The 27950-nt window shown below is 42.5% G+C and overlaps 1 protein-coding gene and 1 long non-coding RNA gene across 2 annotated transcripts in view; one reads left to right on the forward strand and one right to left on the reverse strand.

The window, feature by feature from the left end:
• The window catches only part of TACC1 (transforming acidic coiled-coil containing protein 1), an 88721-nt gene that overhangs the window by 11682 nt on the left and 49089 nt on the right, over positions 1-27950 (forward strand). The gene's annotated exons all lie outside the window — the stretch shown is intronic.
• Positions 25088-27360, reverse strand: LOC142151418 (uncharacterized). The gene is made up of 3 exons (XR_012691191.1): positions 27308-27360; positions 26726-26844; positions 25088-25577 (listed from the first exon to the last, which is right to left on the reverse strand). It is a non-coding gene; the product is annotated as an uncharacterized LOC142151418 (long non-coding RNA).

Consider the following 27950-nt stretch of genomic DNA (forward strand, 5'->3'; position numbering starts at 1 on the left):
GGGCATAAAAGTAGACACAGAACAAGTCCTGGTAGGTTGTCCACCTGCTGAAGTTACGGCTCCCATTAGACTGGTCAGGAAATGCAAAGGTGACTCACTTAGAAAACAGCTGCAAGATTCCGCTGGCCATGTGTGCCTGCCAAATGCGGGCTGGCATTGGGCTTGGTCATTGCCTTGCCATATGAGGAGCAAACCAAGTAGGGTGACTAAGCTGAATCTGCACCCTGTCAAGGTGACTATAGAGCTTTCACTTAAGATGTGGGCAGTGGTAATTTGTAAGAGTGCTAAGGCCACTGGTGAGAGTTTTAATAAAATTATTCTGTTTTCAAAGATACTTGTCTAGGTGCAAATCATACCTGCCCAAAGGTACCAGGTAGTGCTGACTTGGTGTTGGAGTTGCACTCAGTTACACTTGGGGCACTCCCTCGTTGATTGCCATGTATAAAGGGGCTATTTTGGAACCCGATATCCTCACTTTGAATATTACATGATTAGGCAAATCCTGCAAGTTCAGCAAACTCATCTGCTGCTTCAGATTATCTGAATGTACAGGTTATTCTATCCCCACCTACTTGAAACCTTATTGAATGCAATTATGTATTGGAGCCTTGGTTAAATGCACCTAAAAATACATATAGAACTCACATAGTTTAGCACAGTTACCCTTGTGTTTGTGCAGCTTGGTCCACACATATGTGAGTGAATGACTTGTCAGTCTCTAGTTTTTTTAAAATGCATGAACATTTTAAAAAAATGGTTTATATGGGATGTTGAGTTATATGATAATTCCAGCCTTAAAATTATTCTTTAAATAGCCACTATGCCCCCCCTTCCCTTAATAAGCAGAACTGTTTGAGGAAAGTCTATCTGTGTTTGTGTTTGTATCTGAATTCACCCAGTTTGTCTATACCAAGTGATGTACCATAAGAGCACCCACAGATAGATGGTTCTGGGGTTTCCTTGTTTGGTCGACCCCCCTCCTGGTATCTTGACCCTCACCCCTCGAGCATTGTGCCCCCATCCCCAATGCTTCTCACCTTAAGGTGAGGGCGGCAGCCTCGGCTCCTCAGAGTGGGAGTGTGGCACTTGGCTGTGACATCATAGCCAAGCTCCCCACTCCCAGCCAATCACATACATGGAGGAGGAGCAGCTGGCAGCTTCACAGGTAAGACGCTGCTGCCTGCTTCTCTACCATGCCAGCAGCCGGTCCTCCAGGTGGTGTCTTTGCGGGTGCATTAGAAACACTGTGTCACACATTCAGTGTTTTCAGTGGCTCCCTAATTATGTCATCTTATTGAACAAAATCTAAGTGGTCGCTGTGACTACATCATGGAATTTGGCATGTTGTAAATAAAGTTAATCCAGATTTTAACCCCTTTCCACCAGTAATGTAATAATTGCTTGTATTAATGAATTGTGTTGCATATATTTGAAAGCTTGATGTTTTAGGTATTCTTAAATGTTTTAGGTGGGTTCACAAGGATAAAGTTATTCCTATTTTTAGTACATGCCTTGTATAATTTTGCAATGCAGTAACTGTGTTGTAGGTATTGGTATTTTGTAACACAGAGAAAGCTAATCTTTAATTAAAAAAAATGTGTCTGTCTAGCAGAAACAGGGAAACTGTTAAATGAAGGAGCAGTAAGGTTTGGGGAAATCACAGATTGTTGTATATTGTATCTAAATCCTAATTTTAGCCCATTTTGCCCGCCTGATGGTTTGCAGGATAAGATATCTACCCTCTTTGAATGCCAGGTGAGAAATGAACTAGACATGCTCATAGAGCCTTTGCCCATTGTACAAGTCAAATCTGGTCCAGTTTGGTTAACTCAATGCAGCTAAACCCATCTGCCAGGTTAACTACCCTGGTCAAACATTCACCAGGCTTGGTGCAGGATTTTAAGTGCTTACTTAAATTTATTACAGGTGTAGAGAATGGTTTTCTATGTATATAAAGAGCAAATGCTGCTACATCCCTCTGTTTTGACTGTACAGTTCTGACTTTGGGTTTCGGATCCTGTTGCGCTGATCAGAGGATTGTGCCTGCCATGAAATTTCCATGGACCTTGTTATTTATGTACCTGTCAAAAGCAGGAGGACTTTGGGCTTGGTCTCTGTCCTGCTGGCAAAGGAGTGAATACTGTGGCTTAGTGACGGAACAGAGCTTCACATATCCTCTGAATATAGCCCCTTTAGGGTAGGGTGGAGTAGTTGGCTTTTTGTGCGGGGAACCTCAAACATTTTGTTACCTGAACTTATTGTTATTCCTGAATATAATATATATTATCAAATACACTCAATGCTGGGTGTTCTGCAAAGCAAAATGATTGGCCTAAAATATAAATATATTTATTCCTACTTGCTACCAAACTCTGTCCAAAAAAACTACAAAAAAATGTGGCTTGAAGGGTGACATCACACTAACCCAACCAATTCCATTGTGTGGCAATGGTAGTATGGCACAATTATGTCTTGCCTAACACCAGAATCCTACAATGGGTGGTCTTCACCTAAAACAACCCCCTATCCCTTACAGCTGAACATGCTTACTGGTACTAGGTTGTCCCTACCAGATCCTCCACATGTTGTAGTAAAGGCTTATACTACTTTAAACTACCCACTCGGTGGCTAAAAATCGTCTCTTGGCAGCCGCCAGGAAAGAGAAGGAGAAGACCATGGTGGTGTGTGCCTGTGGTCACCATTTGGTACAGGTTAGAGGTAAGCAACGATATCCTCGTTTCATTTGGCAGGTGCTCAATCTCGACTTTCTAACTTAAATATGCTCCATCTGTTTGTGTACAGACCAAGTAGAAAGCATTCATTTTACATTTTTATACAGGACATTTAACATCTTTAAGTGTTTCCCTAAGTTTTGCAGAAACCGTGTCCCTCCCAACAAAGAAACTGGAAGCCTGAGTCCGTTATCTTAATGTACCTCATCCCGTCTGCATGCACATTTATTCATTCCTAATCACAAAATACAAGTATAAAAACTGAAATACAAATGAAATTAACATTAATAATTAAGCCCAAGTTTGGTCATGGATATAAAAAAAATATTACGATTTCTTTAGAGGCTATCACTTTTTTCCATTGATTTACTTATCCTCTGTGACCAGCAGAATTCTCGTGACTCCCCCAGTTCATGAAAACCCTCAATGCTTTAAATTTTTGGGCCATCATGTATTTAGTGCAGTGTAGGTAGTGGACAACCCTAGTGTAATAAGTGGGGTTTAGTAGAATGTGTGAGGGTATTAATGTAGACGAGGATGAAAACAGTGTTATAACCGCCACAACTCACCAGCCGCGTCCCAGTCGTCGTCATGACTACCAGGACATCACTTCCACTGACGATGTCCCGACCGTCTTCTTGGCAATGGTCGGGACACCAGCTAGTTGTAGCGCCACTTCCCGAGTGGGGCAGTACAGGGCGTGTGCGCATGTTGTGTATATATTTTCATTAGCCCTTAGGGGCTTGTTAATTAATTTATTATTTAGGTGGCTGCTGGTTTCAGGATTCGCCCCTAGGCTGCCATTGGTCCATTCATGTATATTAGGCAGGGAGGGCTTAGCCTCCCTGCCGGCTATAGCGTTTACTACCTGTGTTGTTGCTGACCTGCTCATTTGTCTCCTGACCTATGAATGACCTCCTGTTGTGACCCTTGCCTGAACTTAGACTTTGCCTGTAGTCCTGAACTCTGCCTGAATACTGTAATTTGCTGTTTCGCTTGTGACCCTGACCCTTTGGCCTGACCCCAACTACTCTGCTCGCTTCGGACCCCTGATCCCGGCCTGCTTTTGATGACCCACTCCATTATCTTGGCTACCGCATCCTGTTCCACCTGTGCTACGACTGCCATTGATAAACTTTTATTATGCTGAGCTTAAGACCTGGGGGCATCCAAGTACCTGTGAGCACATTCAGCTCTACGAGAAAGGCGGCTGCTATAGGTAAAGACCTCAATACCTATTGTTCTAAAAGTTTATCTTGGTAGCCGTTAGCTGTAACAAACAGATAGCAATGTGTGAGGTCCAGTGGTGTGTATGGGTAAAGCCACCCTTGCACCAATTCTATCGGCAACCCCCTCTTACACTGATCCTTTTACTAGTTACAAGACAGGAGTTGGAGTGTGGTTTGGTTCAGCACCCTCAAGGGGTGTGGCGGGGTGCAGCTCCCTGTGGGGGGGGTGAGGGTGTGTGGTTTGGCAGAGCACCTGCAAAGCGCATGGCTTGGTAACCGATGTTTGGCATTGCATCTGTGAGGAAGGTGGCTTTGGTGCAGCAAAAACAATAGAGCAGCACTAAGTGGGTAAGGTTGTTGGTTCGAGTAGGAGGTGTGTGCTAGTGGCATCATTGCATATGTGTATTAATCAGAGCCGTAACTTAGAAATCTAGTGCCCTGGGCGAGAAAGACAAATGCCGCCCCCCTAGCCCTCAATTTTAACCAAATTAAACTAAAATATTCCTAAATTGCACCCCGCTTCAGCGTTGCGCCCTGGGCGGTCGCCCCTGTCGCACAGCCCTAGTTATGGCCCTGGTATTAATGCAGTGTTAGTGAATGTCTGTGTCACAGGAAGGTTCAATCAATTAGTGTTTGTTAAAGTGATCCTTTAATTATTGACCCTGCATGGAATTATCATTAGAAATAAGCCAGTCACACATACACTTATCCTGTTGCTTGGTCCAAGCTCCAAGCAATATGTTCGCTTTCCAAATTTGCCACACTAGATCTATATTCGAGCAGAGTGGCTAAATTACACAAGGGTCTGTCACTGTTACTGAGTAATGAGCTAAAGAACTGCAGATAGACACTGAATGGAAGGTGTGGTGATCAGAGACAGCCAGACGGAGAGAATTTCCAGTATCTTTCTGGGATTGTGAGTGTTTGAGAATAAAGGGTTACAGGACTGGTGATGTATGCACAGCATATGGCGTTACCTTATACACCACACCCTAAGCAGGATGTGGACCTGTTCTTCTGTCTTGTGTGTTTTCTTATTGACAGTTGTCCGACGGTCCCAGATCTCTGGGTGTGTCTGCTCTATTGAATGGGAGTTCCCACACATTGACAGGACACAAGGTCTATTTATCTTCCCAAACTCCTCTGAATGGGCTATCAGTTAATCCCAGAACATGTCGAGCAAGTCCTGAATGTCTACAGCCTTTCATACATATGTATAAATGTTAATAATAATAATAATGTATCTGATATCCAGTGATAGAATTCCTGAGTGCTCTGTGCCCCTCCCATGTGCTCAATGGAGATTACAGACTATCACCTCTGTGTGAGGTTTCACATAACACTACTACATTATGTCTATGTGATCAGCAGTTTTAATACATATACTAACATATACTGTCTATTAGAAAGGAAGTTCACATTTTTTGTTTGTATTTGTAGTCCTTATCCTCCAATTGGATAATTTGCAATGTATTGCTATTAACTTTTTTCTGCCTCAGAAATAAGCATAAATTAAAGCTGTTTCTAACCAATCTACTTGTGAGCTGACATGTATAACAGGCTGTACACTACTGTTGAATGTGGCTGACAGCTACTATGACTGTTTTGTTTGCTGTTTTTTTGGTCTGTATTTTCAATGTCACCATTGTACATCTTTATGTTTCTACTACATTGGTAGAATTGCAGCACAGTGGCTTAGTGGTTAGCACCTCTGCCTCACAGCACTGGGGTCATGAGTTCAATTCCCGACCATGGCCTTATGTGTGGAGTTTGTATGTTTTCCATGTGTTTGCGTGGGTTTCCTCCAGGTGCTCCGGTTTCTTCCCACACTACAAAAACATACTAGTAGGTTAATTGGCTGCTATCAAAATTGACCCTAGTCTGTGTGTGTGTGTATGTGTATGTTAGGGAATTTAGACTGTAAGCTCAAATGGGGCAGGGACTAATGTGAGAGCTCTCTGTACAGCGCTGTGGAATTAGTGGTGCTATATAAATAACTGATGATGATGATGATGATGATGAATTGCACCTAGGATGTAGGAGAAAGCTGGTCTACTTCTGTGTCAAGAAAATGGCTTTAAATAAGGAAGGTACTTATATATATATAAGCTTTCTACACCAGTTGCATCTCAATTCTGTATCTTGTGTTTTGCATGTAAGCACAATAGAAGGGACAGAAATGCACCAAGCCAACATGCATCAAGGAACCGCGATCTCCACCCAGCTCCTCCCGTCAGCATACCCACATATGCCTCACTCTTGGCCTGCACACTAATGCTCTTCCACGTAATGGTGTACCTATTGCTTCATTAGTCACATTGTCACGAAAATTGGTGCGCAGTGTCACAAAACGGCATTTCCGCTGCATGTCCACATTTTGTAATAGTCTGTGTAAATTAGCTTTTCTTAACTTAGAATGATTTAGTAACATACCTTCCAACAGTTATCCTGAAAGCGCGACTTGAATTCCTTTAAATTTAAAGTTGCAGTGTCGGGTTAAGTGTTTAAACACTTAACCTGCGATGGCTTGACATTGCCGAATCCAAGTCGCGATGACAAGAAACTGTACTGCTGGACACCTCTTCATTAGAAATGACTTGCGGTCAGCATTCTGGTGCATCTCTTAGCTGCGGAGTCATTATAAAGGTAAGTCTATCGATAGTCACAACGTTTTTCAAAAATTTCGTCCTTTTTTTGTTGGGCAAGTGGGTTTCCGAGCGGTGGTAATCATAATCGTTAATACGATTACCACCGAATAATATAATAATATAGTCATTAATGACAAAATTGTTAGAAAATTTATTTTTAACTCCAAAACATTTATCATGATATTATTAATGTCTACTGTACAGAAAGTGCATTTTTACTGTTGCTCCACCTTGCTAACACATGTTCTAGCATATACGTCATCACTAGTAATCAACACCACCCGACCTGTAGCTGATGCCAGTGATGCCCCAGAACAACACGTACCTTAGAGATGCCTAAAGATTGAATTGGCACTGACAATGTGCATATGCCCAGTCCCCTTCCCGTTCCGCCCCTAAAAACGAATGTGCCGTAAGGGTCCTTTGCGCTGAAAGATGAAGTCACCGGCCTATAGTCCAATTCTGGGCGTGAGCAGAGCGATTCTACGTGAAATGCGGCACGTATCGGCATTTACATTCCCTAATGAATCAGCCCCTATGTGTCAGCATGTACATAAGTAGGATTCTGTGCACAATATAGCTATATTGGGGTATATTGGGGTATATTCACCTGCCAATCTCAAGGCATTACTTAACTATGCATGTTTTCACACCACAACCAAGCAGCCGCTATTCACATAAAGTAATCTAATGACTAACGGAATTAGTTTGTTTTATGTAATAGACGTATATTACTGAGGTCATTTTGCATTGATTTTGTTCAAAGTGATTTTTTTTTTATTAAATAAGCCCTTAAATCTCTGTCTGGTGCTTACAGGTAACACCCCTATTTTTCTGGGCAGTAGTTTTCTGTAGATGTGTACATATAGAATAATGATTATGTAAATTAGTTGCAGACACACGTTGAATTTACCAATTTGCTTCTTAATGAATCAATCAGTGAGCCTGGAACTTTTACCCACATTGACTCACACAGGGTACAGGAGTAATGACCTCTGTTAGTCAGGAGAGGGCTGCAGATTACCACTATGTTCTCTGATCTACGAGTGTCAAATGTAACACAAGACGCCTACATTCCAACAGAACTCTGCTGTAAAACCAAGTCACACTGTACAGATCAATGAAGGGAGAAGAGCTGACACTCTGACAGACAGACAACAGTGAAAAGGGCTGACACTCAATGCAGACAGTACAGGAAGAACTGACACTCTAATACAGGCGTATTACAGAACAAGAGCTGACACTCTAATACCGTACAAGCACCATAAAGGGAGGAAAGTTCATATGCTAATGCAGATTTGATATAAGGATATTTACATTACCAAATATGAATAAAAGGGCCACATTGGTTTGTAAAGGGCACATGGCTCATAGGTAATTGTTGTTGTTAGTAGAGATGCTCAGGCTCGGTTTTCTGAAAACCGAGCCCACCCGGACTTACGGGATCCGAGTAGGCTCGCGAGCCGGCTCGTTGCTTTTGTGCGTCCTCGTATCTGAATCGAGGCAAAATGTCCTCATTGCGTTGTCGGATCTCGCGGGTTTTGGATTCCATAAGTACCTCCCTCCCCCATGAGATCCAGCGCCATTGCGCACACAGAAACAGGGGTAGCAGTGTTCTTGTCACTCTCCAGTCTCCAGTGCCATTGCTCAGTGCCATTGCTCATACAGAAACAGGAGGGGTAACAGTGTTCTTGTCACTTAACAAAACTTGACTGGAAATTATTGGAAATTAATGTTATTGGGGTTAATAATAATGTAGGGATAAAAAAAGAGCCAAATGATGTGATTTTATAAAATAAAAATAGGAATTTTAGAAAAAAATCGTGATCTAAAACCAAAATACGAAGTTAATCCAGATCCAAAACCAAAACACGGGGGTCAGTGAACATCTCTAGTTGTTAGGTTATGTATGAAAGGAGAACGGTGATATTTCACTTCCTGTCTCAGGCAGCCACACCCTTGCAATGATTATGGTGCATGCATTGAGTTGTAAACACATTTCATAAGATTTGACACTGCAGTGGAATGCAGCTCACACACACTCAAAACTCATTGTCATACAGACAATGAGTTTTTAGCTGTACAGGGCACATATATGATATGTGTTCGTATACCATTTTGTAGAAAGAACTCCTAGCTTGTAAATACCATTTTTCATCACTAGGTGGTGCACTTAACTTTGGTATGTATACATTTATAGCAAGAATGGCTCATATATAGGCAAAGCAAAAGAAAAAGTGCAAAATGTTTTTTTATCACCATATATTTATATAGCGCCACTAATTCCGCAGAGAACTCACTCACATCAGTCCCTGCCCCATTGGAGCTTACAGTCTAAATTCCCTAACACACACACAGACAGACCGAGATAGACTAGGGTCAATTTTGGTAGCAGCCAATTAACCTACCAGTATGTTTTTGGAGTGTGGGATGAAACCAGAGCACCTGGAGGAAACCCACGCAAACACGGGGAGAACATAAAAACTCCACACAGATAAGGCCATGGTCGGGAATCAAACTTATGACGCCAGCGCTGTGAGGCAGAAGTGTAAACTACTAAGCCAATGTGCTGCCAATTTTTATGGTGGTATTGTTTCATTTGCACATATAAATAAATATATAATATATAAAAGCCTAGCGGCGTGTGTTAGTGTGTATGTGTGTGTGTGTGTTGAAAAAACTACAGGGAGACAGAGTGCTCAAGCTGCAGCGCCACCTGCTGGGCGAAGTTATATACTACACTGACCTACTAAATTCTTAGCATTATCTATTATATAAAAGCCTAGCGGCGTGTGTGTGTGGGGATGTAGATGTCAAGAACCTTTATGCATGAGTATCATGCACAGGTTAACTTGTATAATATATATATATCTATATAGATATCAATATATATATATATATATATATATACATACATACACACACATGTATATATTAGAGATGTTCACTGTCCCCCGTTTTGTTTTGGTTTTGGATTTGGATCTGTATTTTTTTAGGATGAGCGGGCTCGGATATCTGAAATCCGAGCCCACCCGAACCTTGCCGATCCGAGCCGATCCGAGACAGACCCGGGTATTCCCGCCAATTGCAAAACTGAAAGCGAGGCTCTGAGTCATAATCCCGTTGTCGGATCTCGCAATACTCGGATTCTATAAATTCCCCGCTGGCCGCCGCCATCTTCACTCAGGCATTGATCAGGGTAGAGGGAGGTTGTGTTAGGTGGTCCTCTGCCCTGCTATATCCTGTGCTGTGCTGTGCTGTGCTGTGCTCAGTCCAGTGGTGCTGTGTCCTGTGCTCTGTCCTTCTGAGTTCAGTGGTGCTGCTGGGTCCTGTGCTGTGTCCTGTTCAGTCCAGTGGTGCTGTGTCCTGTGCTCTGTCCTTCTGAGTTCAGTGGTGCTGCTGGGTCCTGTGCTGTGTCTTGTTCAGTCCAGTGGTGCTGTGTCCTGTGCTCTGTCCTTCTAAGGGCATTGTTATTTCCCCATTATTCCCAAGTTATAAAAAATGTAAAAAAAAGTTATAAAAAAAAAAAAATTTATAAAAAAATAAATAAATCCAAAAACAATCCTGCAGTATAAGTCCATTGGTACTGCAATATTACAAAGTTCACTGATTCTGCAGTATAAGTCCACCAGTGGTACTGCAATATTACAAAGTTCACTGATTCTGCAGTATAAGTCCAGTGGTACTCTCCTGTGCCGCATATAATTTTTAAAGGCTTTGCCGAGTGTGTGTGGCTTAGGGGTACGCTCTCTTGTGCTACATATAATGGAAAACAAAAATTTGGAGGATAAAGCTGCGAGGAAAAAGCTCAGTTTTCCTAAAAGAGCCGCTGGCGGGGATGCTGATAACATCTGGTCCGGACTGAAGGACCTGCCAACCATTGCAGACATGTCTACTGTTGCTGCATTGGATGCTGTCACAATTGAAAAAATGGTGGAGGATTTTTTTGCTGACACCATCCAAATAGATGGTGTCAGACAGTCCATATTGTTACTAGCAGGAAAAAAAGGCAGTTTGGAAGCCCCTGTACAAACTGGCTCTATTTTACCTGAGTTGTCCCCCCTCCAGTGTGTACTCGGAAAGAGTTTTTAGTGCAGCGGGGAACCTGGTCAGTGAGCGGCGAAGGAGGTTGCTTCCTCACAACGTTGAAATAATGATGTTTATAAAAATGAATAATCAATTCCTCAATGAAGTACAGCACTGCCCTTCAGATAGTACAGAGGGACCTGTGGTTGTGGAGTCCAGCGGGGACGAATTGATAATGTGTGAGGAGGAGGAAGTACACACTGTAGGGGGAGAGGAATCAGAGGTTGAGGATGAGGATGAGGACGACATCTTGCCTCAGTAGAGCCTGTTTAGTTTGTACAAAGAGAGATGAATTGTTTTTTTGGTGTGGGGGCCCAAACAAACCAATCATTTCAGCCACAGTTGTTTGGTAGGCCCTGTCGCTGAAATGATTGGTTTGTTAAAGTGTGTATGTCCTATTTCAACAACATAAGGGTGGGTGGGAGGGCCCAAGGACAATTCAGTCTTACAACTCTTTTTTTGGCATTATGTGACCATTCAACAGTCGTTTGCCATGTTCAAAAAGTAAAACAAAATGTCAACAAATTCCAAAAATTAAATCAAAAGTTAAATGCCCTGTCATAATTTAAAACAAGAGGTATTGACGTGCTAGAATTAGTGTAGTGTTAATATGTTATAAACACTACACTTGGAACTTGGAGGAGGTATTGTGGCCCCGGTACCAAATTTAGTACCGGGGCCACCCCACCACGCAGTCCAGGGGGTAAATGTATCAAGCTTAGAGTTTTCCGGCGGGTTTGAAAAGTGGAGATGTTGCCTATAGCAACCAATCAGATTCTAGCTGTCATTTTGTTGAATGTACTAAATAAATGATAGCTAGAATCTGATTGGTTTTTCAAACCCGCCAGAAAACTCTCAGCTTGATACATTTACCCCCAGATACTTGTTTGGTGGAATTCTGACCAGTTGAGGGTGTATTAATTATATTGTGGCCCCGGTATCAAATTGGGTAGCGGGGCCACCCCACTACGCAGTCCAGAATTTTTTTTGGGGGAATTCAGACCCGTGGAGAGTTTTTTATTAATTATATTGTGGTGACCACTCCTCTACGCAGTCCAGATACATTTTTTGGTGCGATTCAGACCAGTTGATGGTCTTCTTATTATATTGTGGTGACCACTCCTCTACGCAGTCCAGGTACATTATTTGGTGTGATTTATACCAGTTCAGGGTTTTTAAATTATATTGCGGTGACCACTCCTCTACGCAGTCCAGGTACATTTTTTGGTGCGATTCATACAAGTTCAGGGTTTTTAAATTATATTGTGGTGACCACTCCTCTACGCAGTCCAGGTACATTTTTTGGTGCGATTAAGACCAGTTTATGGTTTTCTTATTATATTGTGGGGACCACCACTCCACTACGCAGTCCAGAAAGATACCTCGTTGCAATGTTTTGGACTAATAAAAATATTGTGAGGTGTTCAGAATACACTGTAAATTAGTGGAAATGATTGTTATTGAATGTTATTGAGGTTAATAATAGCGTAGGAGTGAAAATAAGCCCAAAAACTTGATTTTTGAACTTTTTATGCTTTTTTCAAAAAAAATCCGAATCCAAAACCTTAAATCCGAACCAAAACCTTTCGGCAGGTGTTTTGTGAGACAAATCCGAACCCAAAACCTCAAGCAAATCCGAATCCAAAACACAAGACACCAAAAGTTGCCGGTGCACATCCTTATTTTTTTGTTCCTACATTACATAGCTCTTAACCCTAGGATCAAACACAGTCGCCAAAATGTAGTGATCCGATTTCAAGATTTTGATAACTCTTGGATCCTGGTGAAGCAAATAAAGTACTTGATCTACAAGTCCAACATACTTAGAGTAATTGCTTTGTTTCATCTCCTCCTTCAGGTTTCTCAAGCTGCTTTTCCAAAAGTTTAATTAAGGGAATCACTTGACTCAATCTAGCAGTGTCTGAACTAACTTCACAGGTGACTACTTCGAATGATTCCAGCAGCTTACATAACACGGAAAGTATTCTCCACTGTGCTGGACTAAAATACATTCCCCTCCTTTCCCAATGTCATGGCTTGTGGAGTAAGAGTGGATGGCTTTTTGCTATTCCTCCATCCTCAGAAGCATACAAAGGGTGGAATTCCACCTTGTTACCACCTCTTGCTTCAGTTGCTGGCAGGGCAAATTAAATTGTTCTTGTAGCTGCTGCAATCTCCTACATGCTGTTGCAGAATGCCGAAAATGGGCCAAAATTTTACGGGCCACAGACAGCATCTCCTGCACATCCCTGTCATTTTTTAAAAAGCCCTGCACCACCAAGTTGTTTATGTGAGCAAAACAGGGAATGTGATGGAATTCACCCAGCTGTAATGCTCATACAATATTGATGGCGTTATCAGAAATGACATATCCTGAGGAGAATCAAAGTGGGATAAGCCATGTATCAATGACATCTCTTTCTTTTTTGTAACAAATTGTCAGCTGTATGCCTTTTGGTGAAGCCGGTGATATACAGAGTAGCCTGCCTTTGAAAAATCTAACGTAGTTGGGTACATGCTGCTGCTGTTCCTGCTTGTGAAGGCGAATCACTAACTCAGTGGACTGTCACAGTCATATAATCTTTAGTTTACCCACTTCTGCTTGTCCACATATCTGTGGTTAAGTATACAGTGGGTAGATTGCCATTTTGTAGCCCAATAATTACATTTTTATGAACCTTCTGGTAGAGGTGAGGAATAGATTTTCTGGTAAAATGGTATCGTGATAGAATTTATTAATGGGGACACAAGACCTCAATTAACTGTTTAAAACCAGCAGCATTAATAGTGGATATTGGACGCAGATCTAATACTAGCATAGTCACCATGGTGTCTGTGATCCACTTTGCGACTGGGTGACAGCATTTATACTTGCTTCCTCTTGCAAAAGATTGTTTAACAGTCAATTGTTGGAAACTACTAGTAGTCTTCTTCTTGGTCTGCTTCTGGGATGAAGATCCACCTCCAGCAGCAGCAGCATGGGCACTAACACTAAACAGTTCTTCTGAGGAATCCTGGATAGTGGAGGAGTCATCTAGCCTTAGCAACTAACTCCGATCACTAGTGAGGATATTGATGAGGATGGTGTTGTGGGTGTAGATTGCAGGTGCTAGGATCTAGATGAGCGAAGGGATCTAGCTCTTGCTGAACTGCTTGTTGAATTTTTTTTAGCATATGTTTCATATTTTCCAAAAAGCTTCCCATGAACTCAGTTCAAATGGCGTAACATGGATGAGGTTCCTAAATGGTTAAGGTCCCTACCTCTACTGACTGTGGCTTTACAAACGCTACAAATGGCTAGACAACTGTCGTCAGGATTTGGGTAAAAATAATTCCACACATAAGAGGTGGATTTTCTGGTCTTATGCCCAGGCTAGAGCAATGTGACTGAAGATTTTTAAGAACACTGCCACCCTTATTATTTCTGTTTCTGCACTGACAATGAGCAATGGCACATAGCCTGTAGACTGGCAAGAACACTGCCACCTCTCCTGCTTTTGTGTGATCTATGGCACAGTACAATATCAATGGCGACTTTTAAGAACACTGGCAGCCCTATTATTTCTGTTTCAGCCTGAACACTGCCACCTCTCCTGTTTCTGTTGAGCCATGGCACAGTACAATGATGTCACTGGAGATTTTTAAGAACACTGCCAGCAGTCCTCTTTCTCTTTCATTAATCATGCTGCCCAACTGCAATGGAGACTGCCAAGAACTCTGCTACCCCTTCTGTGTCTCTCTGTGAAATGGTGCCGGATCTTCGTGGAGGGTGGTACTTATAGAATCCAAAACTCGCGAGATCCGATGTTGCAAAAATGACGTTTTGCCTCATTTTCAGTCCAGAGGGCGCCCGAAAGTGCCGAGCAGGCTCGGCTCGGTACGGTACATGGATCTGCAATGTTCGGGTGGGTTCGGTTTTTACGAAAACCGAGCCTCTGTAATATATGTATACATACAGAGATCGATGTTGAGGTGTATACTGTGGTATGCCATACCACCACTTCTACTACTGTCTTCATTGTAAAACTATAAAATTTCATCCACTTATACTAAATTTTTCGTACCGCCACTTTGACCAATTTCCACTTTGACCACTGTATACAATATAATATAATAAATATATATATAAATTTATATATATCTACCTATCTATATATATATATATATATATTCTATTACTATGTAAGATTACTGTGCCTCCTAGCACAATACTAATATTCTTGTAATCATATTCAAATAAAAATATTGCTTACAATAAGAATGATCAAACACAGATTATCTGTATCGTATGATGATCCAAGTATCTCATAGGACTCTCTGCCCCATATACTCAAGTTTTTATTCTCACACTCCATATAATTATGGTATTTCACCTTTATTAGTAAATTGGAGGAGTCATTAATCACATTTTCACGGATGTATTTCAAAGAAACTTAATAACAAATATTGAAAGAAACATTGCATATTAATTATAGTTTGGCAGGTGTACACCAAAGGATTTTTATAGGAATATTGCACCATGATCGGTTGTTTCTGTTTTGTCCACATATGATACACTGATTCACATAAGAAGGATTCACACACTCACAAGAAAAATAATTTTCTGTGGAAAATATTTCACTGCAGAAAAGTGAGAAATTGAAATAACTAATTATTGATATATAAGAACATACCATTTAGATACCAAAGCCGCCCTTTAATGGGGGATAACTTCTGGATCCTGGAAGGGACAATACCTCAACATAATACAATACAATACAAACAAGAGACCACCACATAATGGCCTCTGAATAAAGTACAATGTGGACACACCTGAGCGCGGTTTCAAAATGAAAGGGTAGCTCCTGTGACCAAAGGCTAATCCTGTACTTTACCTGGTGCCCACAGGCTAATCCTGTAATTACTTGGGGCCACAGGCTAAGTCTTACTTTAAATGGTGCCACAGACGTAGCCTGAAAATAAATCAGTGCACCCTAAATAGAAATACAATGGCCCTAAACAATCCTAATTACCCATTGCCTTATGTTCGTTGTTGCTGTATGGGTCTAGTACCTGAAAGATGCCCAGGGCCTTGTGCGCAAAGTGTAAGAAAGATAGAGTGCAGGGGCCTGATTCATTAAGGATCTTAAATTAAGAAATATCTTATTTAAGTCTCCAGGACAAACCATGTTACAATGCAAGGGGTAAAAATTAGTTTTCTGTTTTGCACATAAGTTAAATATAGACTGTTTTATTCATGTAGCACACAAATATCAACTTTAAATTTCAGTGTACAAATAAGCTATCAAGTATTTTTTCACCCCTTGCATTGTAACATGGTTTTGTCCAGGAGTCTTAAATAAGATATTTCTTAATTTAAGATCCTTAATGAATCAGGCCCCAGATGTGGGCCTGGAAGAAGGCTTACCTAACACTAACAGCTGTCAGGCCCCAGATGTGGGCCTGGAAGAAGGCTTACCTAACACTAACAGCTGTCAGGCCCCAGATGTGGGCCTGGTGACCTTACCTAACACTAACAGCTTTCGTTGCTTTCGCTTCTTTTGGGCGGTGTCTTCAGGAGTCTTCTGGCTTAATCCCACAGATCTCCGGCTCTGCGCTCTCTCGCCGTCATATTTCTTCTTCTGCCTCTTCCGATGTGTTTGTTCTAGTTGTCGTCGTTCTCTTTTCTGCTCCAGCGTTTTCTTTCTTGATCCTGTTGGTTTCTGTCTTGATACCGGCAACGACTCTTCTCCAAAGCTCCACGCAGGTCTCTCTCCGCCATCAGAGACCACGCCGTACGGGTCGACTATATAATAGCCAGTGCGTGGATGCGCAGCGGTGATGTGGCGAGCACTGATTTGCTCCACCAGTGCGGAACATGTAAGAGAAGAGAAGGACTTACCTGTGCTGGACTGTCTGTTGGGAAAGTTTTTTCTGCTCCCTCTTCTCGGCCTCCAGGTGGCACCCTCTCACAAATCTTCCTCTGCATAATATATTAATTCCCCCATATAGCAATGTGTGTGAGGGGCCCTGCCTGTTAATTGAAACCAAATCATGCCACAGTTCGCAGCTACATTACAAGGAAAAAGGGCCTTCTATAGATGTATAGAGTTTTATTGTAGCTCTATGGGTGGATTGAGTCCTCCTGCATCAAGAGACCCACCTACTTGTTACACGGGAGTGGGTATGTTATCTTAATCTGGTATTTTCCAAAAATAAAGTGGCAAACTGCTTAATGCAGACACAAGGCAGCTAGATCCAGGGTACAGAACTGCCCAGGGAATTAACAGTTGAGTTACATTAGCACAGTGGTGATTTGCCTTACAGATATATTACAGGCAGGACCTGCTTGTCACGGAGGTGACTTTAGTACCTGCAAGTATTGGCTCAGCTATGCCAGGAGGCGCGGAGTCTAACACACCGCCGGTATTCACCAGGGACCCCCGCAAGGGAGTTTGGACTTCGCAGCGAACGACGTGCAGGTCGCGGCCCTCCCAGGTAGCTACTTGCGAGGTAAGGGCAATCCGTGGAGGTACAGGCCGAGTCAGAACCAAGCGGGCAGGTAAGGTACAAAATCAGAAGGCAGTGGATAGTCAGCAGGCCGAGGTCAGAACCGAAGTATAATGCAGGACACAGGGAGAATCCAAAGGCAAGGTCAGGAAGCCGGGTCAAACACAGGAATCAAATGGAGAATACACTAAGGATGTCTGAAACGCTGGAGGCTAGGAAACTAGTTGCTCTGGCATCCTAGTGATGTCAGAGCAGGATATAAATAGCAGGAGCTAAACCCCCATTGGTGGGCAGTGATTCGGTGGCCAGCTGTCTGGCCGCCGACAGGAAATAGTGGCAGCGCGTCCCGTTGTCATGGCGACGGGCGCGCATGCGCACACCGCCGCCGGAAGGTGCGTCTCCGTTGCCTAGCAACGGGACGCTGCAGGAGAGTCAGACGTCCGTCCCTGCTTAGCGTGGAGGCGCGGGGACGGTGTCTGACACTGCTATGCAGAGGAGTAACTTCCTAAAAAAATGTTTTATCAATCTTTACAGATGTTACAGTAGTAGAACAGTTTAGGTATGTCAAAGAAGTTGCTATAAATTATTTAAATAGTTATTAAAAAAAAGATCATTCTAAAAATGAGCTTCAGACTTGGTGCTTGGGCCCCCTAGTGGCAGGGCTTAAATACACCTCTACCAATTGGTCTTTTCTCAGTTTCTAGGGTAGAAAGAACAAACAGTGGTTCACACCTTTCAGCTTGACTAATCCTTTCAGCCCGGTCACTGTAAGAGACTGGACTTTCATGTCGGGCCACTTTTCGAGCAAACAAATTAATTTACTGAAGTAGATCTATACAATAGACCCAAAGAGAGGGGCACAATGGGAGCCAGAGAGATTTGGGTTCAAAAGAGGGACAGTCTTCAAAGTAAGGCATGGGCGGTTGTTGCAATTGAGTTTTTATTACAGGTTCTGCCCCTTCTTTTTTTCCAAGACCTTCTGAGAGTAGGACATGTGCTCTACGTTATTGGTCAATTGCCACCTATAGGTTCTATTCCATTCATTACAAAGTACAAACAGACCAAGTTTTTCAGTCTGTCCATTAGATCTAATTGGCAGCTTTTATAGAAAGAGACGATCGTTTGTTAACCATACCCAACACCACTTTAGGGAAATTTATTGTAAATGATCGTAAATCAGGAGTATTGTTCACAGAAATGGTCCTCTATATCTTTACAAACAGACTCTCTAGACGGTCTCTGGTCACATAACAATGACCAGGACCCAATTGACAGTAAAATATGCCCACTCTTCTCTACCCTCACAGCTATTTTAGGTGCTGAGAAGGGAGAGAAGTTGATACTGCATTGAATGACCAAATATATAACTTGTTGGTTGCATGTAGAAGGTTGGTTGCACTTAGCACTAAGGTTGGTTGCACTTAGCACTAAGGTTGGTTGCACTTAGCAATAAGTCGTACAAATGAAAGTTCTTAGTACAGGGGCAAACACAGGATTTGTAGAGGGGGGTTTCCACACCACGCCACAAGTGGGCGTGACCAGCATGCATGGGGGCATGGTTATAATATTAGACAGTGCTTGGCTGGTCTCCAACTCTTCCTATCCCTATAATATACATTGGCAATGCTGCGTGCACTACTGTTAGGTGTACGCAGCTCTCCCTTTTCAAGCAGAGCCGTGTGAAGCAGGGGCAGGGTCCAGCCACCTCAATTATACAGTGCTCCTGGCTTGGACAGGGGTTTCCAGGCACTAGGAACCCCCCCCCCCCTCGGTTTGCCTATGTAGTTTTACCAGTTACCCTCAGGGGGGCTAAAGCTCTTTCATAGAATATATGCAGCATATCAGTATAGCAAATATACATTAATGTCAGATGACTACATTTAAGAAATGTAGGGGAAGAGCCAATGGCTTTATCCCGACAAGTAGGGGTCTCAGACAGGCTTAACCTTTATTAACACTGCCTGGTATCCCTCTCTAGTCACATGGGCTTCACATGTGCTATAACAGGTCTTCTGGTTCATATTCTAATACATGTCAACAGGAAACCAGCTAGTTAGAAAGAAGTTTTCACTTCACTCACAATTTTCTTGTGCTGGTTGACTATCCTGGAAAAGTATCTTTTCTAGTTAGACCAGTGATGGTCAACCTGATAGTCTTCAAGGGCCGCATGTACAGCCCCATAACCTTCAAAAGTGCCACACTATCAATGAAAGAGACGCCTATGTGTTATAAAATATCAGCAGATATATTAAATTAATATACACGTGTTACAAGTCATAGCAAACCTGATCATTCAAAGTGACTTCAGAGTGAGCAGATTTTCCACCAGTTTTGAAAGTTAGGTGTAAGGTAAAACACAACTCCATCCATCAACCTGCAGGCGCTTGTTGTTTTTAATGTGCCCCGTGATAGAGAATGTCTGTTTATATGTGGAAGTGAAACAAAAATAACTATGCAGCACACTGCTGCATAACAGGGCCTGCCTTAAAATGCCTTACAATGATTTAATGAAGTAAGCAGGAATCACACAGCTGTTTCTGGTAGAAGAAGGAGAGAGACCTTGAGGTGCAGACTGCACAGTCCTCCTCCGATCTCAGATCTGCAGCGTGACTCCACTGCGTAGTGCCGAGGAGGAGGTCATGTGATGCAGAAGTTGGCTGCTCTGGGCAAATAATAAGCTTAAGATCAACTTTCACCTTATTCTCTGCATTATGACCTGCCAACCTTCACCTGCTCTCACAGATTTTAGTCATAGTTGCCAACCTTTAACGATCGGCCTCCTGTAGTCTCAGTGTAGAGGTGGGCATGAGGTGGCGGGGCTCCGCGGATTGCGTCATTTAGGCCCCGCCCCCTGTAACGTAATGAGGTAAACCCGTCAATTTAGCACGGGGGGCCGAGCCAAAATGATGCGATTCCCGGGGAATCACATCATGGAGGCTTCAAATCTGCCCACTTCCTAGTGAAGTGAGCAGATTTGAAGCCTCCATGATGCAGGAGAATTGTCAGCTCTCCCGGGAGTCCGGGAGACCTACCTGGAATTCGGGAGTCTCCCGGGCATTCCGGGAGAGTTGGCAAGTATGCTTTTAGTTAGAACTGGGCCGCAGGTGAAGCCCATCACTAAAATAGATCCTATTCTAAGTTTACATTGAAAAAGTTGAAGAGTGAATAAGCAATACATTCATTTATATTATTTTTACACAGCAATTACCCCCTAGTAATTATGTGGCTTGCGCATAAAAACACATTATTGTATTATAAAGCAATGTAATATTTTTCAGGTTTTAAATGTCTCGTCATCAGTCACAGCAATTGTCTCTTTTCACTATGTATTGTCTGAACTGTGGTTTGCGTGTTTATTATCTTAATCACATATCCACCTGTCCTTGTCTGTTATCTGCTCCATCTGTGTTAGTGACTCTCTTTCAGCAGTGAGAAGAAATGTTGTTAAATATTTCACCAAATGAGAATGTTGACAAATAATGAGGAGACAGCTGCAGGGTCAGTGAGCCAGGAGACGGGGGTGGGCGTGTGGTGAGATTCCACCGTGCGGCAGCTGTTGCTGGTCCTTTAAGTGGAACCTCTGATCTGTGTTACCCTCTGTCTCGGGTCACCCAGGATGGTGCTATCCAGTTTCCAATGATAGGGCCGCATAATGTGATAATATGATAATAATGAGGTCATAGAAAAGATCATATGGATTTTTGCAGGGAAGGTAGGGGTAGAAGAATAAGGCTGGACGACATCTGTCCACAGGCTTCTAATTGGACAGTCATGTCATAGATTAAAGGGTACAAGTGTGTATACCTATCTTCATTGGAATTTACCTACTCCATCATGAAATTATAGATGTTTGGTTGTAATAATATTGATTGAGTGCAGTACATTCTGGTGGAATATGATGTGTTTATAGGGGGTTAGAAGCAGTGACATATCCAGTGGAAAGCCGATTCTTGGAGGAAAGGTCTGCTAGCCCCTGGGGGTACTAGTGTTACTCATATCTAAAACTATTAAGCGTGATTTAGTTTTTTTTTAAAGCTATTCTTGTAAATACCAGTACATATTGTTGATGAGTTGGTTTGCCTTCTTTTTTTTGTTATTAATAAAATAAAGGAAAGGCTCACTATAGTGCACCACACAGTTAAAGAAATAAAACATCACAATAAGCGGTATATCATCCTACCAATGGCACAGACTAAGTCACATTAAAAATGTTATAAATGGGAATTTGCGCCAAGGAGAATTTTTTTAACATTATATCTAGCAATATATGAACGATTTATTGAGTTTATTCATTTATAATAGAATTCATATACATATAGAGTAACATAGTTAATTCTCTTACATTTACACAAGCCTTTATGGTCACATTTGTAACTCCATGGGTTTGTGAGCGTATATCCTCTTGTTTATGTTAATATGTGTCACCTAGGCTCACATGGCATACGGCGCCTTTTTTGAGGACGCCCCCCAACCTTCTCCCTTCTTGTTTCTCGCTCCTGTGAGCATATTGGATGTGTAATTTTTAATATGTGCAGTTTTAGTTGCCATTTATGCAAATAGTCACAGTCCCTGATGATGTCTTAGTGTAATATAAATACTTTATATAAATAAAAGTTATGTTTAACACAGAAAACTCAAGAGGTATAACTTTTTTGGACAAAAACTGAACTGGAATTTTTTTTGTATAATGGACAGAAGTACTAGTCTTGTTAATTAACCCCAGCTTCCACAGCCCAGGGTGTCCGCAAGAGCCCCAGCTCTATTAAGTGCAGTGCTGGTAGCCTTTTGGAAGGGGTTGGGGGGAACAACAAACTGTATTTTGCACCCATCCCAATAGAGGCATTAGACCTGCGAGGTTCAGCTTGTGACTGATTTTCACTATGTCAGGGGGACCCAGGGTGGTGGTCTCTCTTTTGTAGCAGAAGAGTAGAGAGTGCACCTTGATGTGAGCTGGACAGGCATTAGGTGTGCTACATAAAAATGGTATCCAGTGTGTTGCTGTGGGTGTGTAAAATGGTGGAAAAGGTAAATCAGGCAGGAAATGCTGTTCACACAGCTATGTAGTATATGCAGTAGGCACACAAAGGTACAGTAGTCTACACGATTAATATTCAGTTATAGACAACATCCATAAACATTTTTCCCCAGTACAATCCAGGAAGAATGTGTGTCCGAGGGTCTATAGACATGTGACATCTGTTGATGCTTACTGATTGGCTTATTTACATTAGGTGCACTGTGATTGACCTGATTATTCATGCTTCTTTATTTGCTGATATTTTGGTGAATCAGGACCAATTGGTGAATTATCTGGTCAACAGTGAATATCTGAAACTGATTCACCCATCTCTCCTTGTAAGTTCTTTGTGTTTTGAGGAAAAGGAACGGGAACTGAACACACCTGGGTGTAATATACATGTATGGATAGGCTCATTGTTATTAAATTGCTAATAACCAAATCCCCAGCCACACACTACAGTGGGATTTCTACTGCTTCATTGCATTGTTTTTTTTTTATCCCTTATAAATAAGTGACCATGGAGCTGAACACATTCTTACTACAGAAAAGCCTTGATAAAATAAACTGGTACATATATTATAATATCAGGCACTTGTAGATCTATTTTAATTGGATCTAATAGTAACTGTCTTGTAGTTCCTATTAGATCTAGTTTAATTGATATTTATTGTGGGCAGCACGGTGGCTAAGTGGCTAGCACTTCTGCCTCACAGCACTGGGGTCATGAGTTCAATTCCCGACCATGGCCTTATCTGTGTGGACTTTGTATGTTCTCCCCGTGTTTGCGTGGGTTTCCTCCGGGTGCTCCGGTTTCCTCCCACACTCTAAAAACATACTAGTAGGTTAATTGGCTGCTATCAAAATTGACCCTAGTCTCTCTCTGTCTGTGTGTATGTTAGGGAATTTAGACTGTAAGCTCCAATGGGGCACGGACTGATGTGACTCTGTACAGCGCTGCGGAATCAGTGGCGCTATATAAGTAAATGGTGATGATGATGATGATTAGTGCTGCCCTTAGGGGGCATGTTTTGTTTTTCAAGTTAAAAAAAAAAAATCTCTTGTCCTTGTTGTTGGCCCTTTATGTAGATGTTCTCTACACAGATTGGCATCCTTATATTAGGTTAGGAGGAGGAGGAGGAGTTAATTAAAGTTTATGTGAAATAGCAATTTACTGTTGTTTTCGGTGTGTTTTAAAATTGAAAATTACTTTGTCTCAAAACTCTATTGAAACAGGATGTAGATAATGTTCTGTGGTGATGTTGTCTGCAGCCCTCTATCCCCCCCACCTACCATCTCGTATGACACTGGAACCAGCTTGTGTGAGGATACAGAGTTTAGTTTTGCCCCACATGTACCCACATAATGCTGGCTGGCCACCCGGAGGTACTTCATGTGCCATGTGATGGTACCTGGTACCTTTTAGGGGTTCTAAGCCACTCAGGCAAAAATAGAAAGTACAACGGTAGTTTTATTGTGCAAAAACACAATGGGGTATATTTAATTCGGTCCTGGGATCGCGGTAACGCGGATGAACGGGCGCAAAGGTAATCCGCGGCACCACAATAAGGCTGATTTTCCTTCACACCCCATAGGAAAATCCGCCTTATTGTGGTATCATATTACCTTTGGTAATCTGCACTCCGTGCATTATCCACGATCATGGACCTAACTGAATATGCCCCAATGCTAGAAAATGCAGTATTAAATAAATGCCAGGCAGGCTTACCACACTCAATAATGAATTAATCTAAATGGCGCTAAAGTCTATAGCGATACACTGCTACAAAAGAATGCAAAATTAATAGTCTCAAAATGTCACTGCAGCTCGTAAAGGGGACCGTTAAAGCCCAAAAATAATAAATCAGAAATGGTTTAAAACCCAAACCAGCCCAAGTGTGGCCAACTTAGGCTGGTACTGGTAAAATCCGGGGGGTGAAAGTGTGGGCAAAAAATGGCAATACCAACACTAGGCTATGTCAGCCAGGGCTGGTGATACTATAGCAGTCAAACCCGCAGCGTGAGGTCCCCCTGCTCTAGGCCGGTCAACATGGGGCTGAATTCTCTAAGGATTTGGAGCAGCGAAAAAAAAATTGGGGCCACCCCTCCAGGATTATCTAGGGCTGTACTGAATAGCATTAGGGCTTTTGCCACACCGCTGGTGCAGTGTGTTTGAGGTAATATGTCAAAAATAGATAAAAATAATAATTTTGTTTGTGATGCACTACAATTGCCTGCATGCCCCGGCCTCCATGAGTTGGTTGGGCATGCTGGTGCTTGTAGTTCTACAAGCACCAAGAGTCAGCATACTCTGTCACCCAGAGCCCCCTGGAACCGACAGCGCACCAGAGAAATATGTAAGTAAAACACACATAGAGGCATTTTTAAAAAATACTTTAATTGAATACTCCCCTAAACCAGCTTCTATATTGTCTCACCAAGGTCTGAGCTGGTATAGCTGGAATCTTTGTTCAGAAAATAAAAGAAACACAACTGACTAGGCTCCATTAAGAGATCCCTTCGCTTTTAGCAGTTATGCTGTTACAGTTATAACCGGGGGATTTCTCATGTTCTGAAACACTTCTTGGGCCAGTATTTGGAGTATGAGCAGTTGACATTTGTCACCGTGGCTAAAAGTGTCACTTGGTACCCCAAAGTCTTTAGGATGAGCCTCCGTAACAATATAATAATGTCACATGGCAACATTTAAGAAATTATCAGAGGAAGATGAGAAGGGCTAACAAGTGTGCTTAATTTCTATTGAACGTGGCCAGTACCCCACTCTCATCATACCGAATTCTTATACCTGTGCTATTTCCCAAGCTAAGGTCTCCTGGGTAACCATTTCGTACTACCCCTGGGCTGAACTGCCATTAGCAGTACTCATCTTATTCGGCTCGATGTGGATATAGGGGCCGTCTCCCCATCTGGTGTCCAGCTGGTAAAGGCTCCACTAATGCCAACAAGGGGTCTTAGATTCCATGTATCATGATAATATGCAATAGTGTCCCACGTGGACAATGAGATATTTCTGAAGCACTTGACAACCTCCAAGACCCCTCCCCTAAAAAGACTTTACATGCACAAATGGCAGCTGCACATGGCTTCCAACTTGCGGCATGCCTCCCAACTTCCCGGCAGTCAGAGCAGCAGGACAGTCCTTTAAATTGAGACTTGTTTGGGTAGACTAATAAGTAGACTAATAAATGTATCATTGAACCTCATTGCTGCAACTAACCAATCAGAGCAGCTTTATCACGCTCTGCCCAATCAAAGCAAAGTCACTGTGTATTAATTAGTTGCTGGCAGACCTCCTGGCTCTGCAAGGAGCAGTTGAGTGTCGTGCTTGTTTTATTTCTTCCCTGTGGATTAACAGCTGTAAGAAAGACGATAAACGCTGCAGAATTAGTGGCGCTATATAAATAAATGATGATGATGATAATGATAAACACAGTGGAAGCAGGTGATTAATAAATTGGTGAAAGAGGATTGGGATAGTCTTTATTTAAATAAAGGATTTTTTTAACAATATTTCTTTATGTGGCACTACAGATCCCAGAGGGCCCTGAATTCAAAGACATGTAGTTATACAAGCTCTAGCATACCCAAGCAGTTTATGGATGCCAGGGCTCGCTGGCACCAGTAGTGCCAGTCACATAATGCTATTTTGTCACTATCAAAAACCGTTAGCGCACCACCCACAGCACAGGGGTGTTGGGAGGAGCTCCAGTGCTTTCAGTCTGGGGCTGTATCACATTATGACAGTGTGACTAGCCCAGCCTGTGAGTGGTAGACTGGTGCTGATTGTGGCTTTTGCATGGGAACCTAAAGCTGTTATCAACCCCCCCCCCCCCCCCCCCCCCCACAATACTGAGCGCTGGAGCTTAGATCATTTTTATTTATTTATTTATTTGGGGGGAGGGGCACATTTAAAAAATATATAATCTTTAATTCATTAAGACGACATTAATCATCATTAAATTAATGCTGAAGGGTTTCTTGCGAATGTAAGATTATATTCATGTGGATGAATGTACATGTCCATTTTCAATTGAACGTACTATACAATATGTGCAGCTGAAAATAAACATGTAAATGCACCAATTTTTGTTACATGCATTTTACACCTGCATTTTTGGACTCAAGTGCCTTCAACTCGAAATGATCCCCTTTATGTTCAACTCACAAATGCTACCAAAATCCATTGAATTCCAAGCCAAGCCCTTATTTGCATACTGACCACATTTCACAGTGTGATGCTACAGCTTTTCCCACCATTTCTACCTGCAATAACTGGGACTGAATGAATTAGCTGCAGGGGCAAGATAAAGATTTCAAAGAGGGGAATTCCAAGAATGGAAGATAACCCTTAAAATATGTAACTAGTGAGAATTATATCTGATTTAGATAAGGGTTTCTGGAAGCCCTAGGCAAAGCTTCAGCCTCCCGCACCTCCTCCGTCCAATACCCACTTCCCATTCCTTCACACACTTGACTTTTGTAAATAGAAATAGTAACTCTCACCTCCTTATCCTGGCTGGCAGCAGTCCAGATGCACTGATGTCTGCTGCAGAATGCTGACCAGGCTCCACTGCTGCCCAGAAGCAAATGCAGGACTTCCGAGGGGGGGTTTCAAATGTTAGCTTTTCGAACAAAGCAAAAACAAAACTTGTTGCAATAAGCCAGCAACAGACGCAGGTCAACCTCACATTACACACCTGATCACTATACACATCATACCGACAACACACACTTGGTACACACTGGTCACTATACAAAGCACATACTGATATGACACACCTGATACACACTTATCACTTTACACAAGTCACACACCTGGTACCCACTGATCACTATAGACAGGTAACATACCTGATACACACTGACATGCCCCTTAGCCCACCAGCTTTTCCCTCACATGCCACCCCCTGCCCATCAGCTTTTCCCTCACATGCCACCCCCTGCCCACTAGCTTTTCTCTCCCATATCACCCTTTGCCTACTAGATCTACTCACACATGCCTTCCGCCCACCAGTTTTTTTCACATATGCCACCTCACACGTGCCCTTCTTTTCATCAGTGTCCCACATTTTTCCTTCTTATTACATAGTTCTCCTCCAGTGCTGTCAGCTACACAGGAACATTTGCAAGAGTCCGCCTCCACAGCGCCTCCAGTGTACATTGCTACTATAGCAGTCACATGATGTTGAGACTGAGAGACAGTGCAGTAGGGTGGTTCACCCCTGCTGCTCTGTCAGTGTAGCCATTGGACCTGCAGCTTTCCATATCTCCTTCAGGTGCTGGGCCGGAGGCACAAACATTGTTTTTTGCAGCCTCAGTGGCACCCGCCACCCCCAAATCCCTAGGCAGCTGCTTCAAGCAGTGCCTGGCCTGAGTTAGATATCATCATCATCAACATTTATTTATATAGCGCCACTGATTCCGCACATGATCACATGATCCCTCCACACATGCGCTGTCCAGCTCTGCTCTTCAGCTGCGAAAGTTTTCAGATATGGTAATGTACGCCAGCTTCAGATGGCGCCAGCTTGTGATGGCGTACATTAACATGTAGAAAAAGAGAAAAAATTCTCTAAGCAGACTTTCATACATAGCGGTTCTGAGCACTTCCCATACACTGTTATGGGGAGTGCTCAGAAAAATGATTGGAAATGCAAAGCAGCAGATATCTGAGATATCTGCTGCGTTGCTTCAATAATACATAGCAATTTCACGGTAAACCTCCTCT

The sequence above is a fragment of the Mixophyes fleayi genome, chromosome 4, assembly GCF_038048845.1.
Source record: "Mixophyes fleayi isolate aMixFle1 chromosome 4, aMixFle1.hap1, whole genome shotgun sequence".
Classification (NCBI taxonomy): Eukaryota; Metazoa; Chordata; class Amphibia; order Anura; family Limnodynastidae; genus Mixophyes; species Mixophyes fleayi.